Below are 18332 nucleotides of genomic sequence, written 5' to 3' on the forward strand. Positions count from 1 at the left end.
CTCGACCCTCACCGGGGATATTAATAGACTGCACGGAAGCGTCACCGAACCCGTTCGGGTTAAACAAAAGAACCGGCCTTTTACTGTTATTTACGACGTGGCGCAAACGGGGATTACAGTCCTACGTGGCGCACAACCAGTGGTTAACCAACAAGCGTGAGGTATATAACCAGAGATTAGCAAGTATTGAAGCAAATTTCTAGTTTATATATCCTAATTATTTCCTAATATTTGATTACCAAATAGTGAATTTTCATCCTAATCCCTATGGGGGCATCAATTCTTTATATATATATCCTTGCAATATTTGGAAATAATATATTTATCTTTAAAAATTTTAATATAATATATTAAGAATAAATTTCTAAAAATATTCCTAAGAGGAAGTGGTTCATAACCAACTTAGGGAGAATATTTTGTGAAGGTGGGAGGATATTTTGCGAAGATCCTGTAAAGGAAGTGGTTCGTAACCAATTTGAACTATCTTTTGATCTTTCCAAAATATTCCTCAGAGTAGCTAGTATGTAACCGACCCGAATTATCTTATGATCTTTTGGAAATATTCCTATGATTATTCCTAAGGGAGGCTAATTTATAATTAACATAAATTACCTTCTAATCATCTAAGAATATTTCAGGAATATTTCGTAAAGTAGGCAATTCGGTAACTCAATAATTGACCCGAGCTACCTTTTGGGCTTTGACCTGTTAGGATCGTAATGACGCTAAGAGAGGGGTGAATTAGTACTATAAAAATTTTTATCCAATCTTAATGTTCAATCGATAAGTCTATATTGGAAATGTGATTAACAAAAAGTATGAGTAAGGGTTGCGAGTAAGATAAATGAGTAAGCAATAACAAATCATAAGTAAGAGAATGTAAACTTATTTATAGTGGTTCGATTTTCCCGACCTACGTCCACTCCTGATTTCTCTTCTCTCGAGGCTATTAGCTTTCACTCGATCTTTTTTCCAATGGACGAATATCTACTACCCTTGTTACAACTCTTCTTCTTTTAACAAGCCTAGGAGAGAACCTCTATAATACTCACTCTTTTACAATAGATCTCACACCTACTGAGAATCATTTCTAAACTCAAGGAGGAGGAAGAGACTCAACCAATGCTCAAAGAGACTTGCAACCCTTAAAAACTTCATAACTTGTTTCTTGCTCTAACCAAGCCTTGGTGGGGGGTATTTATAGCCCAAAATGGCTTTAAGGTAGAGCCAAAAAATTTAAATCATGGAAAATTTTAGGATTTGGATGATCCTGCAATCATAACTTTTTATGCCATAATTTTGGACTTTCAAATAGTCATCACAAAATTTGAATTCTAAGTGGTACTGCCGTCGCCTTAGGTGGTACCACTACCTACTTGGGTGGTACGATAGTGCTAATAAGCATAAAACAGTGGCTATTGGCTGTTTAGGTAGTACCACCATTGTGCCTGGTGGTACCACCGCCCAGGCTAACTTAAGGCCATTGATTTAGCCTTCTAACGAGCCTAATTCGGCCTTGGTCCAAGCCCATTAGCTTTCTCCACGAGTTGGCATGATTTTAACCTAATACCAACTTAATTTGACCCCAAAAGACCTTAATCAAGACTTAAACACTCTAATCAAGTATCTATCACAATCACGAAGCCTTCAATATATTGTTTAGCATTCCAACATGTCATCTGATCATCTGACACTTCGTCTTAATCTTCGGCATATCACTCGATCTATCGACATGTTGACTTTCCCATAACATCCGATCTTTTGGTATAATATTCGATCCTTCTAACATGATGCCCCAACTCATGGCACGAAGTTTATTCTTCAACACGTCGATCAATCATCCGGCTCGATGTCCAATTTCTTACATGATACTTTCTAGCCTAATGTCTAATTTCTCCTACTTCTATTGAATCTTAGATTTTGATGATGAAATCAATTGATGAATTTATGATCTAATCTATATTTTGAGAAAAGTGATGTAGGACTAACCACGATCATGAAAGGTAAAAAAATTGAAGCAAGAAGAATAAGACGTTGGGCCGGGGTCAGAAAATGAGCACCAGATTGGAAGAATCAAACATTGTGCCAAGATCGGATATTGCGGGAGTCAACATGCACTTGGATCGGGCGATACACTGAAGGTTCGGACGATGCGTCGGAAGTTCGCTAGGAGTTCAAATGAACAAATGATGTGTTGGACAACTTAGCTTCTTATTTTGTAATTGTTTTAGTTTCAATCATCGTAGTTAGGTCTTAATTTAAATTAGGTTTGAGTATAAACCTACTAACTCAATTAGGAGCCAATTGGGCCCGAATTAGGGTTGAATAGGGCATGTTGTTTGGCTTATTTAGTGATCCTTAGCTGACCTAGGCGGTGGCATCGCTAGGGCTATTGGTGGCACTACTTGAGGCTCAACCTTCCAGGTTGTCTAACGGGTGGTACTGCCCAGACTAGCGATGGTACCACCCAGACACAATCCTCCATACTATGTCAAGTGATGGTACTGCCAGACTGGGTGGTGGTATCATCCAATGTCTAATTAACAAGCGGTGGTACAACTAGTTGTTAATCTAACAAACGGTGGTATCGCCTAACAATGGCAGTGGTACCACCCAATAATGACGGTAGTACCGTCAATATCCTGGAAACTCACGATGCAACACTTTTTGGCTTCATTTTTTAAGTCATTTGAGGCCTATAAATACCCCAATCTTTCTTATTTACAAGCACAAAAATGAGAACAAAAGTCTTGAGATTTTAAGTTATAAAAGTCTTGAAAAAGTGCCAAGTATCCTCCTCATCTTCCTTAAGTTTTATTATCATTCTAAGAGAGGTGTGAAACTTATAAAGGTTGTTTCCTAAACCTATGAAAAAGAGAAATAATTGTAAGAGGTTTGTTGGTCTTCGCCCATTGAACGAAGATCGTTAGTGGATGTTGGTGGCCTCGGCAGAAGAAGAATTGGGAGTGGACATAGGCCATGACGATTAAACCACTATAAACTCGGTTTGCATTTATATTATGCATTTCATTGCTATTACTTTCTAAATTAATTGCTTAGTTCACTTACTCCAAGTCAAGCACATTTTCGCTATGAATTTTTTTATTGAACGAAAGTTTTTCAAAATCGATGATTTTATCGAAAGCACTAATTCACACCCCAACCTCCCCCCCCCCCCCCCCCCCCCCCCCCCTCTCCTTATGTTGAAATAGTCCTAACAACTTCGACAACTTACCTATGACAGTTTGTGTCCTTGATCAAAGTATTTTTTATGTTACTTATCTCAAAAGTATATTAGTCCATAAACTCATCAATTGATTTCATCATCAAAATTCAAGATTTAGCAATCTCCCCCTTGATAATGACAACCAATTGATAATAGAGTTTTAACAAGGCTCCTCTTGTCTATATGCTATTTTCAAACATAACAAACTTGAATTCAAAAAAGAATGATAACCTTTCAATGCTAGTCTTTGAATTTGAGTTGAAGTAATTTTAATCATAAATCATAGTGAGTTCAATAGTAATCATTACAAAAATCATATGCATAATTTTAGTTAAAATGTTAAAATAATTATTACACAAAATAAAGACATCATCGTCATACATTAAAACAAATATCATCATCATTATAAGTTAAAATATCATAAGTTAAAACATCATTACACAAAATAAAAACATCATCATCATCATAAGTTAAAATTTATAATTTTTTATATCATCAAAGACTCCCCCTTTATCATCAACAAAAAAGAGAAATATGCAAACTACTCATGTGGTAATCCAAAATGCCTAAATAGAGTATCGCATCAAAAGTATTAAGATGCTGATGAATATGTTACATCTCAGTTAAAATTTAGTCTTGAGTATGAAAATGTGCATCAATAGTATCAATACGTTAATGAATTTATTACATCGCAGTCAAAATTTGATCAAAAAAAATGCTCAATATAATCCAATTGAGTTGCTATGAAATTAATAGATGAAGAGGGTACTGGATTTATTGGAGGTCTTACCTTAAAGGGACTAGTATGATGAAGACTTCCCCTATGTATAGGTGTTTTTGGTTCTGGCTCAAGTGGGGGAGAATAAGTTCTCCTAGGTAATCTAGTCCAAATTATGTTCATTATTATGCATCTCAATCTTCTTAATAAGTTTCTATTGATGATATTTAATCTATCTAGTTTCATAATTTCTTTATTGATGGCTATGCCATGTTCATATAGTAGTCTAGTAATTAGGTCACCATATGAAAGCATTATATCCTTCATAAATATTTCAATCATGTTTTGAGGTATCAGATATCCAAAGTAGTTATCACATCCTATCATAATCTATTACATGGTGCCTATTTTCATAGTATTTACTTCATTAAAATGGTATTGCTTAGGGAGTAGAATGCTAATCATGATATGTTGAAGTAATTTTATGTTAAATGGTAGTAGATACTCATAATTTTTTGGAATAATAGATAGGTTAGGATTTTCAAAAATGGTACCAATCACCTCAGAATTTGTAACCCTAATTGACTTAGTGTCACATTATCCTCTAAAATAACAACCTTATCTTTTTCAAAAATTATTATAAGGTTACAAATTATGTCATCCGTAATAGGTATATGATGCCCTAGAAGATAGGTGGATATTCTATCATGTTCATCTACGTGCAAATTATTGTAGAACAATCTAATAAGTTTAGGATAGATATGTTTACTAATTTAAAGAATTGAAAAGATATCTAAGTTAGCGAATCATTAAATTATTTTCAAATCACCTAAATCTTCTAGATCTATATATTTTTCTCTACGGACATTTCTAGATTTAAAATTTAGAAATCTAAGGGCATGTTTATAGGAATAAAAAAGTGTAGTATCATAGATCTCATCTATAATTCTTTTTCCTTTATCCCTTGAGGATCTTCTAGGTACCATGGGGACTATAACATATATTCCCAAAATAATAAGAACAAGATCAACTAATAGATTAAGAACAAGAGAAGGATTTAAGGGTTACCCTTGTAGTCTAGTCTCAAGCTTCTTTTTGATCACTAAAGAGATTGAACTCTAATCTTGATCCTTAGCCTTGTAAAAGGAGGAGAGATGAGTTTCCTTGGGCTTTTAAAGGAAAGAGGAAAGAGGGGAGGTTTAGAGGAGAGAGGTTTGGAAGAAAGGGATGAAGGAAAAAGAAGGATGGAATGGGTTACGAGGAAGGTTAGGTGAGAAGAGAAGAGAGGTTTAGAAAGGGTTTGGGGTGGTTCTATCATCGACCCTAACTAAATAGAGCTAAGGCAAGGTTACTGGCAGTGGTACCGCCTATGGGTAGTGGGTTTTGGCGGTGGTACTGCCAGTCCAATGATGCTACCGTCGATCTTCTGTTTTCAGCACCAACAAAATTTTCTTTTTTTTTTGGCTTATCAAGATTCATTCAGGTTTAACATACTTAATTCCCTTCTAATAAAATCATATTGTTCCTCACTCAATGATTTAGTAAATATATCCACTGGGTGATGTTTTGTGTCAATAAACTCCAAAGATATATCATGATTGTTTATATGGTTCCTAATAAAATAATATCTAATATCAATATGTTTGGTTCATGAATGCTGAATAGGATTCTTTGACAAGCAAATTGTACTAGTATTATCATATTTTATAGGGATATTTTTTAGGCATAGTCTATAATCTTCTAAATTGTTTTTCATCTAAATTACCTATGTACAACATGCACCTGCTGTAACATATTCAACTTTAGCTATAGATAATATGATAGAGTTTTGCTTCTTGGATAACCAAGAAACAAGTGTATGGCCTAGGAATTGACAAGTTCCAAAGGTTCTTTTTCTATATATTCTATATTCTACAAAGTCAGCATTAGCATAAACAATCAAATCAAAGTTATTAGATTTAGAATACCGTAATCCTTGAGATTATGTTCCTTTTAAGCACCAAAATTTTTTCTTACTGCTTTAAAGTGAGATTGTTTGGGATTGGATTGAAATCTTGCACAAAGCCTAACACTAAATATTATACCAGGTCTAGTTGCAGTGAGGTATAGTAAACTATCAATCATGCCTCTATATATTTTTTTGATCAAAGCATTCTCCTTCGTTATCTATATCTAATTTAATAGAAATGCTCATTAGTGTGTTGATGGCCTTAGTATTATCCATGTGAAACCATTTTAATAGATCTAAAGTATACTTAGTTTGACTAATAAAAATTTCATTGTTTAGTTACTTAATTTGTAATCTTAAGAAAAATATCAATTCAACCATTAAACTCATTTTAAATTCTTGACTCATATTCTTGGCAAATGATTCACATAAAAATTCATTTGTAGAAAAAAAATAATATCATCAATATAAATTTGAATAATAAAAAATATTTTTTAAAATATTTAATAAAAAGTATAGTATTGACCTTGTCTTTTCAAAAATTATTCTGAATAAAAAAGAGCTAAGTCTCTCATACCAAGCCCTAGGGGCTTGCTTCAACCTATAAAAAGTCTTAGATAATTTATAAACATGGTTTGAAAAAAGATTATCTTCAAATTTGGGTGGTTGCTCAACAAAAAAACTTCTTAAAAAATAAAACCATTAAGAAAATCACTTTTGATATCCATTTGAAATAATTTAAAATTTTAAAAGCATGTATAGGTAAGGAGTGTCCTTATGGCTTCAAGTCTAGTCATAAGAGTGAACATTTCTTTATAATCTATACCTTCTTCTTGATTGAAACTTTTAGCCACTAATCTACCCTTGTTTCGAACTACGACATTGTATTCATCTTGCTTATTCCTAAATACTTATTCATTGCCAATCACGAGATATCATTAAGTCCAGGAACAAGCATCCAAACTTTATTTCTTTCACATTGATTTAATTCTTTATGCATTGTCGAAACCCATGAGTCATCTTTAATATCATCAATAATACATTTAGGCTCAATTTGAGATAAAAAATAGTAATTATTATAAAATATTTTTTAACGAAGAACGAGTTTAAATTCCTTTTGATGTATCTCTAATAATCAGCTCCTTATGATGTGCATCTATATAATTCCATTCATTGGGTAAGGTTTCTTTAAAAGTAGAGCTAAAAAAATGAAGCCAAAAATTTAAATTCATGAGTTTTCGGGATATTAGTTGTACTACCGCTAGTGTTGGGCGGCACTACCATCATTGAGCAATACCACCGCTGGCATTGGGTCGGGTTCCCAAAAAAGTAAAATAGTGCTTTTCAGCTCTCAAGTGGTATCATCGCCTAGCCCAACCCGAAGTCACTGAATTGACATTCCAACAGGCCTAATTTGACCCTAGTTCAGGCCTAATGGGCTCCTAATCAAGTTGGTATGGTTATGCCCCAAAACCAACTCAATTAGACTCTAAATGATTTCGATCAAGACTTAACAACTCTAATTACAATCATAAAACCTTCAGCATGTTGTCCGACATGTCATCTATTCATTCGGCACTTGGTTCGAACCTCTAGCATATCGTCATTTCCTTTATTGCGCGATCCATCGGCATGTTAACATCTCACAATATTCAATCTTCTTAGCACAATACCGGATCCTTCCGGCTCGATGCCCAAAATCATGATACGAAGTCCATCATCTGGCATGTCGACTAATCCTCTAGCTCGACATCCAATCGATGACATGATGCTCTCCAGCCCAATGTCTAATTCTCCTTCTTCAATGATTTATCTTTCGATGATTCAAATCCATGATTGAAGTTTTTCCTACATCACTTATCTCAAACACTTATTAGTCAATAAACTCATCAATTGATTTCATCATCAAAATTCGGGATTCAATAATCTCCCCCTTTTTAATGATGATAACCAATTGATGATAGAGTTTTAACTAAACTCTCCTTGTCTATATGATATTTTGAAATAAACTTGGATTCATAAAAAAAAATGATAACATTTCATTGCTACTCTTTGAATTCAAGTCAAAATATTTATTAATAAAAAATCATAGTGACTTTCATCGCAAAGGTTATATGTATAATTTCAGTTTTTATTTGTAAAGATTAAAGTAATCATTGCACATTTCATATGCATAGTTAAAATATCAAAGTAATAATACATCATATGCTTAATTTTAAATCATCATGAGACATCATAATTTTTTACGTCATTAAAGAGTATAGTCGACTTTTCACCCTTTGTCATCAACAAATAAGAGAAATGTGTAAGTTACTATTTCTCTTTAAAATATGCAAGTTATTACTTCTTTCTCCCCCTTTGTCATCATCAAAAGAAGAGAAGGATACTATGGTATCATGGTGCTACTTTTATCCCTTTATATCAATGTTCCAATCATAACATAAAAGATATTAATATCAAAGATAAGTTCAAGTTATGGTGGAGTATTAACAAAACTCCTTTTTATGTCATCTTAAAAATATGATTATCTTGAATTCAAAATAGAGCTTTTTAAATAGTATTCTTGAATTTAAGTTGAGATAAATTCGAATTAATATATCATTGCAAGCCCAAATATTTAATCAAGCTTCAAAAAATAACTAGTAAAATTTAGGCATGAGTCATTACTAATGAAAAGTTATAAACACATCATAAGTCTCCTTGTTCAACATAATTGCTGGTGGAAAATCTGGGGGCGACATCACACGTGCAGTGAAAGAACAAGAAAATAAATTCTCCAATTTTTCAAAAAGATATTCATCATCGTGTGAAGATTGGTGTGCAAAAATTATAAAACAAACTACGTATAGAATAGATTGTATTACCTAGGGAGATTGTATATCTCTGAATCCTTGCAGATCTCTAGGAGAGGGTGAAGGAGGTCAAGTATCCTCCTCTCTAGTGGTGATCCACACAGTAGGGTTGTGACGATGCTCCTCAAAACTCCAGACCTGCTATAAGGTAGAGAGGGGGAGGAGAATAGGAGAGGCAAGCAAAGGCTCTAGCCTATGAACCACTGAATCCCTCCTATTTATAGAGGTCCTCTATCAACTTAACCCTAATGGATTCTTCTCTATTGGATATTGGATCTCCATCCAACTATCAAAGCCTCTTAGATTAGTGGATCTCTATCCAATAATTTCTTATGAACTCTTATTGGATCTCATCCATAGGATCCAATAATTCATGGGCTTATTGGATATCTAATAAGACAGGGGCTCCGACGAATATCTTATATCCGAACCTCTACTCATCGCAATGCCTATCATATGTGTGTGACCCTCTAGGCCCAATATCGAGCTGGCCGTGAGTCATACCTATCAGAACTCCTTCTAGCTGAGTGAATTATTATCTCTAAAATAATTCACTCGACTCATCGACTACGGGCGTGCTATGCCACTACGCTGTAGCCCCCAAACGATATAGGGGAATCTAATCCATTGGCTTGTCTATCCTTAATTACTATGTACCTAGAGTCCCTCATCCATCTAATATCCCAGAGACTATATACCGGGCTTGGTGTTGTCAGACTTATACGATTTCTACTCGAGTCTCGCTCTAATCGGATTCTCTCGGAGAACTCTTTCTCTCTCAATCCGAATGACCCTGGTTAGGGATTTGTCTGAGCAAGAATACATAGGATATTCCTCTCATGACGCTGAGAGTGGATGATCCTCTATCGATACTCAATAGCCCTCGTAAGGTCGATTGTCACTCCCAAGGACTAGTTGTACTAGATCTAGAACATCCAAACATATAAGTCTGATATCAAAGAATGGAGCACTCATACAAGACATTTTTGGTGTCTCAAGTTTAAGGACCAGATTATACCACTAGGACTACGAAATCGCTGTCTGACAATATGGCATCATCAATCATCCAGTATTCCGTAAATGGATTAATCAGTGAACTCATTCTCCAATGAGCACTTGTACTGTATCCCTAGTGTCCCTACACGAGCAGCTATGAGACCAGCTGCATCCATCATATGGATGGGTATACAGCACACTAGTCTGTCCGGTTATCTCAATGTCCCTCTTGAGTAACCTATGACCGAGATTATTTAGGATTTACGTTTAAAAGTGAATCGATCTCATTATCGTGATCTCATCACGATCCGATTCTCATTGCATAGATCCAAGAACATCACAATACTAAAGTGATAAATACTAAAACATAATAAGTAAAAAGATTCTGTGTCAAGTCACACGTGCCATCACTCATGTGATTGGCTTGTTGAGCACATATGACTAGTAATTTCTATTTCTCTTGTTTTGTTATCAACACAAATATGAGCTTCTTCTTCTTGTTTGTTATCAACAATTGGAGTTTACAAGTCATAAATACAAAAGAATCATAATAAATCTCAAGTCATCAACATCAAGAAGTTAAGTGAAAGATTATGATTCATTTAGATAAATCTCCTCTTTAGTAAATAGAAAAAAGAATCATAGGAAAACAAATAATAAAAGGTCTTAATTCATATAAAAAAATCTCAAGTTATAAATATCAAGTGAAATATCATGATTTGTTTGGATAAATCTCCTTAGTCATTAGCGAAAAGAAAGAATCATAAGAGATTGAATATAAAATAAATATTAAATCATGAATTTCAAGAAGTTAAGTAAAAGAACATGATTCATTTGGATAAATCTCCTTTTTAGTAAATAGCAAAAAAACATAGAAGAATAAATAATAAAAGATCTTGATTCATATAAAATAAATCTCAAGTTATAAATATCAAGTGAAAGATCATGATTCGTTTGTATAAATCTCCTTTTTAGTCATATTAGCGAAAAGAAAGAATAATAAGAGATCGAATACAAAATAAATTTTGTCATAAATCTTAAGAAGTTAAGTAAAAGATCATGATTTATTTGGATAATATTTTTTTAATAAAAAAATTATACGAGAACAAATAGTAAAAATTCTTGATTCATGTATTTGAATAAATATTTTTCAAAGAAGAGCTAGTTTAAACACCTTTTTGATATATTTCAAATAAGCTCATTAAGGTGTGCATCAATGTACTTCCAAGGTAAGGATTCTTTAAAAGTAAATATATCCAAGTTGCTTTGGAGAGAAGAATTCTATTTCAAATTCAATATATCAAATTTAAAATCATCAAAATTATTTTTCTTAAATTTGGGAGACTTATTAAAAACAACATGGATAGATTTCTTAATAACTAAAGTTCTTTTATTGAAAACTCGACAAGCTTTAGAAACGGAAGAATATCCAAGAAAAATGACTTCATCGGATTTTATATCAAATTTTCCTAAAGCATCCTTTTTCAATTAAAATAATATATTTATAATAAAAAACTTTAAAATATGAAATATTTGGTCTTTTATTACTCCATAATTCATAAGGAGTTTTAGATAGTAATGGTCTTATGAGAACCCTATTTATGATATAGCATGCTATGTTAACGATTTCGGTCTAAAAATATTTGGGTAAGCTATGTTTATTAAGCATGATTCTTGTCATCTCTTGTAAAATCCTATTTTTTTTCTCTTAATAACTTGATTTTGTTATGGATTTCTTGGAGTAGAGAAATTATGATCATACCCATTTGAATCATAAAATTATTAAAAATCATGATTTTTAAATTCACTATCATGATCACTACGAATAGAAGAAATCATGAAACCTTTTTTATTTTGAATTTGTTTGTAAAACCTTGTAAAACATTTAAAATAATCACTTTTATATGCCAAGAAGTATGTCCAAGTATATCTACTATAATCATCAACAACCACAAAAGCATATTTACTACCTCATATACTTATGATATTAATTAGTCCAAATAAATTAATATGAATTAATTATAACGATCTAGAGGTACTCACTTGATTTTTAGGTTTAAAGTTACTCTTTATTTTTTTACGTAGCTGGCATTAAATCATTCATAGTTGTTCTAGGAACTCAAACTAATTTATGAGAGCTATATTTTTTAAATGAATATGTATACATATAATGATCATATCTTTCATAAAAATTACATTTAACTTTAGGAAAAACATGCAATATAGGTCCTTTTACAAATGTAGTTGGCTTTTGTTGAGTATTGCTGCTTACAAAGCTGATTCCTTCCTCTCTATGAACATGACCTATATTAACAAGAATCATATTTAATGATTTATTTTAAATTTTAAAATTTTCTAATATTTATATTAATAAAATATTTTCCTTTTTGAGTGAGTCTATTTCTTTACATTTAGTGCAAGATGTTAATATGTAATTGTCATACTTATTTTTTAATTGATCAAATTCATTAGAGAGAGATACATGATTCTTTTTTAAAAATTTATATTTCTTACCAATTGTTTTAAATTCATCATATAAATCATGAAATACATCAAGTAATTCATTATAAGGTAAAGAAATTTCAGTTGAGTCACATACCTCATCGTTGAAAGCTATCAATACATAGTTTTGCTACTTCGTCTTTATTGGTTTTCTTTTCATCTTCTGATGCATTTGATTTATCCCAAACTCATTTTTAAAGTGCCCTAGTTTTTTGCATTCATAACAAATTATTATATCCTTTTTAAGTTCATTTTTATTCTTATATTATTATCTTATAAAATTTGTTTTGTTCCTTTTTATGAACTTTTTAAATTTTCTTCTAAGGAGTGCTAAGTCATCATCATCATCACTTGAGCTTTCGTTCGAGCGATCTTCTTTGGTTTTAAGTGCAATATCCTTCTTGTTTTTTGGAAGGCTCTTCTCTTACTCGTTATATGTCTTGCAAGTCATTTCATAGGTCATTAATGATCCTATAAATTCTTCAAGATGAAGTTGTTCAAGTCATTTGCTTCTTGAATTATAATTACCTTTGGATCCCAATTTTTTGAAAGAGATCTTAAAATTTTATTAACTAATTCAAGATTAGAATAATATTTATCAAGAGTTTTAAACTATTAACAACATTCACAAAATATGTGCATATGTCACTAATGGTTTTGCTTGACTTCATTCTAAATAATTCATAACTATGTACTAAAAGATTACTTTTAGATTCTACTTTATTTGTGCCTTCATGAGTAACTTCAAGTGTGTGTCAAATATCATATGTAGTTTCATATGTAGAAACACAATTAAACTTAATTTTGTCTAAAGCACAAAATAAAATGTTTATAGCTTTAGCATTTAAAGAAACATTTTCCTTTCAAGATCATTTCATTCATTTACCGGTATAGAAGATTTTTGAAAACCACATTCAACAACATTCTATAAATCAAAATATATAGAAATCAAGAAAATCCACATTTGTGTCTTCCAATAAGTGTAGTTCGTCCAACTAAACATAGGAGGATGAGTGATAGAGTGACCCGCTTGATTATAAAAAAAAATCATTTAATCTCACTTGGGTGTTAAACCAACTAAGAGAACTAGGCTCTAATACCAATTGGGTAAGGATAGTGAATAAGGATAGTGAATAAGTAAATATGGGTAAGGATAGTGAATAATGTGTTTAATTAAAAATATGGGTAAGGATAGTGAATAAGTAAATAAGCAAGTAATGACAAGGTAAGGCAAGAACGATACAAACCAATTTATAGTAGTTCGATCATCCCAACTTACGTCTACTCCCGATTCCTCTTCCCTAGATACCATCGACTTTCATTATCGATTTTTTTAATGGGCGAAGATAACTGTTATTGTTATAACCCTTCTTCTTTTCATAGACTTAAGAGAGGACATTTACATCTCTTTTCTTCTTTTAATAGGCTTAGGAGAGAACCTTTGCACCTCTCTTTTATACAAGATCTCACACCTCTTTAGTATAATATCTACACTAAAGAGAAAGAGACTCAAACACATTTTAAGAAAGTTTACACACTTCAATGCTCAAGATTTTTTACTCCATCAAGCAAGCATGAGTGGGGTATTTATATACCCCAAATGGCTTCAAAAATAGAGCCAAAATTTAATTCCCTAAGTTTTCGAGGTACTAGTGGTACTACTGCCAACATCGAGTGATACTACTGCCGAACAGAGCCTGAGAATCTAGGCTCTAGCGGTATCACCGTCGACCTGGGTGGTACCATCATCGGCACTGAGCAGTACTACTGCCGAGGTTCCTAGAAAAGTAACAACAGTGTTTTCTGGCTCTTAGGTAGTACCACCACTTAGCCTGGTGGTGCCACCGCCCAGCCTTAACCCCAGGTCACCGAATTGGCCTTCTAATAGACCCAATTTGATTCTGGTTCAAGTCCATTGGGCTCCTAATCAAGTTGGTATGGTTACGCCCCCAGGCCAACTCAATTAGACTATAAACTGTTGAATCTCGGATTTTGATGATGAAACTAATTGATTGTGTTTAAATGTTTAACTGCATTTTGAGTGATGCAGGTCTACTCAATCAGGATTAGACAGTTAACGCAGGAGGAATTGACGTTGCGCCGGAGGAGATCAAGTTAGGATATTGGATGGCAGAAGGCTTCGGACGTCGGGCATCAGGCCAAGAGCGAAATTGCACCAAGGATATCGGGGTTGCGGAGGTCAACCGCCGATTGGGCAACAAGCCGCAAGAGAGGATGATGCGCTGAAGAATCAGACAAAGCGCCAACCAATGACATGCCGGGCAACAGAATGTCAATTCGCGTTGTAATAATTGTCTAGATTGGAGTAGAGTTTTGGCTTGTGTGTGCAGGATTAACTACGATAACGATGAAGACATAAAGCGAAACAAAGTGTCGGAGTCAAGCGCGAAGGATTTGTTGCGAGTTCGAGAGTTCGACGGAAGTCCGAAGGTTCGTCGGGAATGCTACCAGAACTAGCCGAGAATGAGTAGGGAGCTTGCCGAAGGGTTTTTTGGAAGCTCGTCAGAAGGTTCGTTAGAAGTTCGCGGAGCTCACCGAGAAAGATCAGAGCTTGCCGAAGAAGCTCGTTGGAACTCGCCAAGATCAAATCGTGAAGTCTAGGAGCTTGCCGGGAGTCCGCAGAATGGTTTCTGAGAGTTTATCGGAAGACCGTTGGAAGTTCGCCGGAAGCTCGCCGGAAGAAGTCTTGACTTATGGGCTTTGTAATAGCTTAGGAAATGTCTTTAAATTCGTATTTAGCATGTTAATTAGGGTTAGGTTTAGGTGTTAATCCTATAACCCAAGTAGGGGCCAATTGGGCCCGAGTTCGGACTAGTTTGTGCCAAGTTTGGAGCCCAACCAGTGAGTTGAAATAGTGTAGGCGGTGGCACCACCTAGAACCCGAGAATTGAGCGGTGGCACCGCCCAGAACCCGAGAGGTCGGGCGGTGGCATCGCTAGCCTCGGGAACCCAAGAGAATTCAAAATTTAGAGCCCAAATTTGAATCCTCTTGGGGCCTATAAATACCCCTCAATTCTCAACTGAGATTACAACCTTTAAGAAGCATTAGATTAAGACAAAAGCCTTTGTAAAGTTTTTGGCAAGCCTTGTTTTCAATTGCTTGAGTGTTCACCTCCTTCCTTTTCGTTGAAGATTTGTAAGAGTGTGAACCATTTGTAAAAAGGTTGTAAGAGGGGTAATTATCCTTTCCCTTCAAAGTGATTTGTTATTAGAAGTTAGGAGCCTTATTGAAGAAGGCTTCGCAAGTGGATGTAGGTCATTTTGACCGAACCACTTTAAATTAGCGTGTTCTCTGGTTTGCATTTACTTATTGCTATTTACCTTACTGTAAACCTTCATACGTGCTTTACTTCCTCATTACTTTTACTGCACACCTTTATGAATACGCTTTCAAGTTAAGCACTTTCGAGTTCGATTTTTATCGTACGAAAGATTTTCCAAAACTGACGTTTTAATCCGCTACACTAATTCACCCCCCCCCTCTCTTAGTGCCGCTCCGATCCTAACATAAACAACTTCGATCAAAACTTAATAACTCTAATGACAATCATGAAGCCTTCGTCATGTTGTCCAGGATCTTTTCCTTTGGCATATTGCCCGATCCATTGGCATGTTGACCTCCCATAACATTCGATCTTCTTGTTGCAATACTCGATCCTTCTGGCTCGATGCCCGAACTCATGGCATGAAGTCTATCCTCCAATATATTGACCAATCCTCTGGTTGATGTCCAACTTTTGACATGATGCTCTCTAGCCCGATGTCTGATTCTCCTGCTTCAACGATTTGCCTTCCGATGGTTCAAGTCTATGATCAAAATTTCTCCTACGTCACTTATCTCAAATGCTTATTAGTCCATAAACTCATTAATTGATTTCATCATCAAAATCCAGGGTTCAATAATAACCATATATATTTAGTAAAGCAACTTACGAAATTAACATAGAATTTAAAATTGTCAAAGGAAGTGGTTAAGATAGGGCCCAAGACATCGATGTAGATAATTTCAGATGATTTAGAGTAGGATATATAAGACATTCTAAAAAATAGTTTATGACTTTTATTACTAAGGCAAGCATTACAATGAATTTTAATTCTACTTGATTTGGAAGCTAAAAGAGAGTATCAAAACATATCTGTTATTGAATGAAGGATGAGGGATAACTAAGGTGATGATGCTACACATCAATTAAAGTAACAACTAAAATAAGAGTGATTGGCTGGGTGATTTGTAAAAAAAACGGTCATTCGGAGATATTATTTTTATTCTAGCCTCAGACCAAAGATGCCCCCATGCTCAAATTCTTTACAAAAAATAAGTAAGAAAATAACTCAATAGATGTATTATTTTATTTACAAAATTAAAAAATAAAAATAAGGTTTCTTTTAATGTAAGGTGCACGTAAAATATCATCGAGTGTAAAAATATTAGTTATTGAATTAAGTGTTATGGAACTAGTGTAAATAATAATAATTCTGTTACCATCACTAATGATGATGTCTTCATTGCCTCCATAGTTGTTATGGATCGATAAGTTCTGCATGTCAAAAGTAATATGATGAGAAGCACCAAAGTTAATAATTCAATTGTTTGGATGAGCAGAGTAGTCATGATGTTTGCTTGATGCCAATTGGGTATAGTAGTAAGCTTGGGTCGAGACCGATAAACTTTTGTTGTGTGTCCAATATTATCATTAAGGTAGCATATGACTTTTTATTGATTATTATTGTTGGGACGCTAGAGTTACTGATAGTTGTAGTGTAGATTATTTCTTGAGTTTTTTGGATTAAAATTACCACCACAATTGAAGGGTTAATAGTGTAATGAATGATGATGGCTTTGCATGTCACCCATGTTTGAGGCATCTTGTTTGATCATTTGTTGAAGTTTTTAGTGCTTTGATTGCTTTTTCTTTTAATTTTTTGACTGAATTGAGTTGTGATAGTTGGTCGTGTCATAATTTCTTCTTTTTTTATATATGTTTCATGATTAATTAATCTGTCATATAGTTCTTCAAATGATATCAGTAAATCTTGTGCCCGAATTGCTGCTACCAATTCCTTATATTTATCTCCTAGGTTATTGAGAGTAGGGACAATGACTTCTTTATCACTTAGGGGATAACCTATTAAAGCCACATCATCTATAATAACTTTTATATTTTACATATAATCAGTAATAGTGCTTCTCTCTTGTGTTGTTTTCATCAGAATATATTAAAAACTTAGCATGCGAGTGCGGGAGCGATTGGCAAGGATGATTTGTAACTTTGACCATACTTCTCTATAACAATTGAGGCTTGAATTACTTATAGAATAAGACGATCTTGTCGTAGCCATAACGTATGATCATGATTTGTTATTAGGTTAGGTTCTCATGGTATTTAAATCTTTTCTAGTGGACAACTAAGGGAGCTACCGATGTAGCCTAATAAATCATATCCAAAAAGGAAATTAGAGAATTGTGCTTACCAAGATGTATAGTTGTCACCTTTGGATAGTTTGAAGGGGATTTGAGTTGTGACATTGATGAATATAAGTCTTATTATATGTTGAGGAGAACTATTATTTCCCGAGGAAATAATAACTGGAGCATTAGATGTAGATGATAACACATACTGAATAAAAACCGATTTAGTAAAGATCGAGGGCACAAGAGCCAATGGTTGAGGATCTATCGTTGTTGATGAGACAAGCCAAGTGTTCAATAGTGATGGGCACAGTCAGCTCTACTATAAGGATGGATTGAGGCGACGGGAGATTTGGAGCACTCGGTCTCTTACTATGCAACTTGCTTCTTCTTGACAATGCTAGAGAACTCAATGGAAGTTTGACCCATGATCGGAGGATCGCAGTCATTAAAGGAGGAGGAGTAGCAATAGTGAGAAGCAATAGCAAATATAAGGAGGCGATGAACAAGTCAACGAAGGAGCAATAGATTTGTAGAGTTGTTGACAATCGAGTTAGTTATTTGATTGTTGTTAATTGGAAGGGGAAAAGGGAGGAAGAGGTTGTTTGGAAGCTGATGGGTGGCCGTAGTGAAGGGGGAGAAGATGCTAGCCGCGGGCA

Source organism: Musa acuminata, chromosome BXJ2-6, assembly GCF_036884655.1.
Source record: "Musa acuminata AAA Group cultivar baxijiao chromosome BXJ2-6, Cavendish_Baxijiao_AAA, whole genome shotgun sequence".
NCBI classification, from domain to species: Eukaryota; Viridiplantae; Streptophyta; class Magnoliopsida; order Zingiberales; family Musaceae; genus Musa; species Musa acuminata.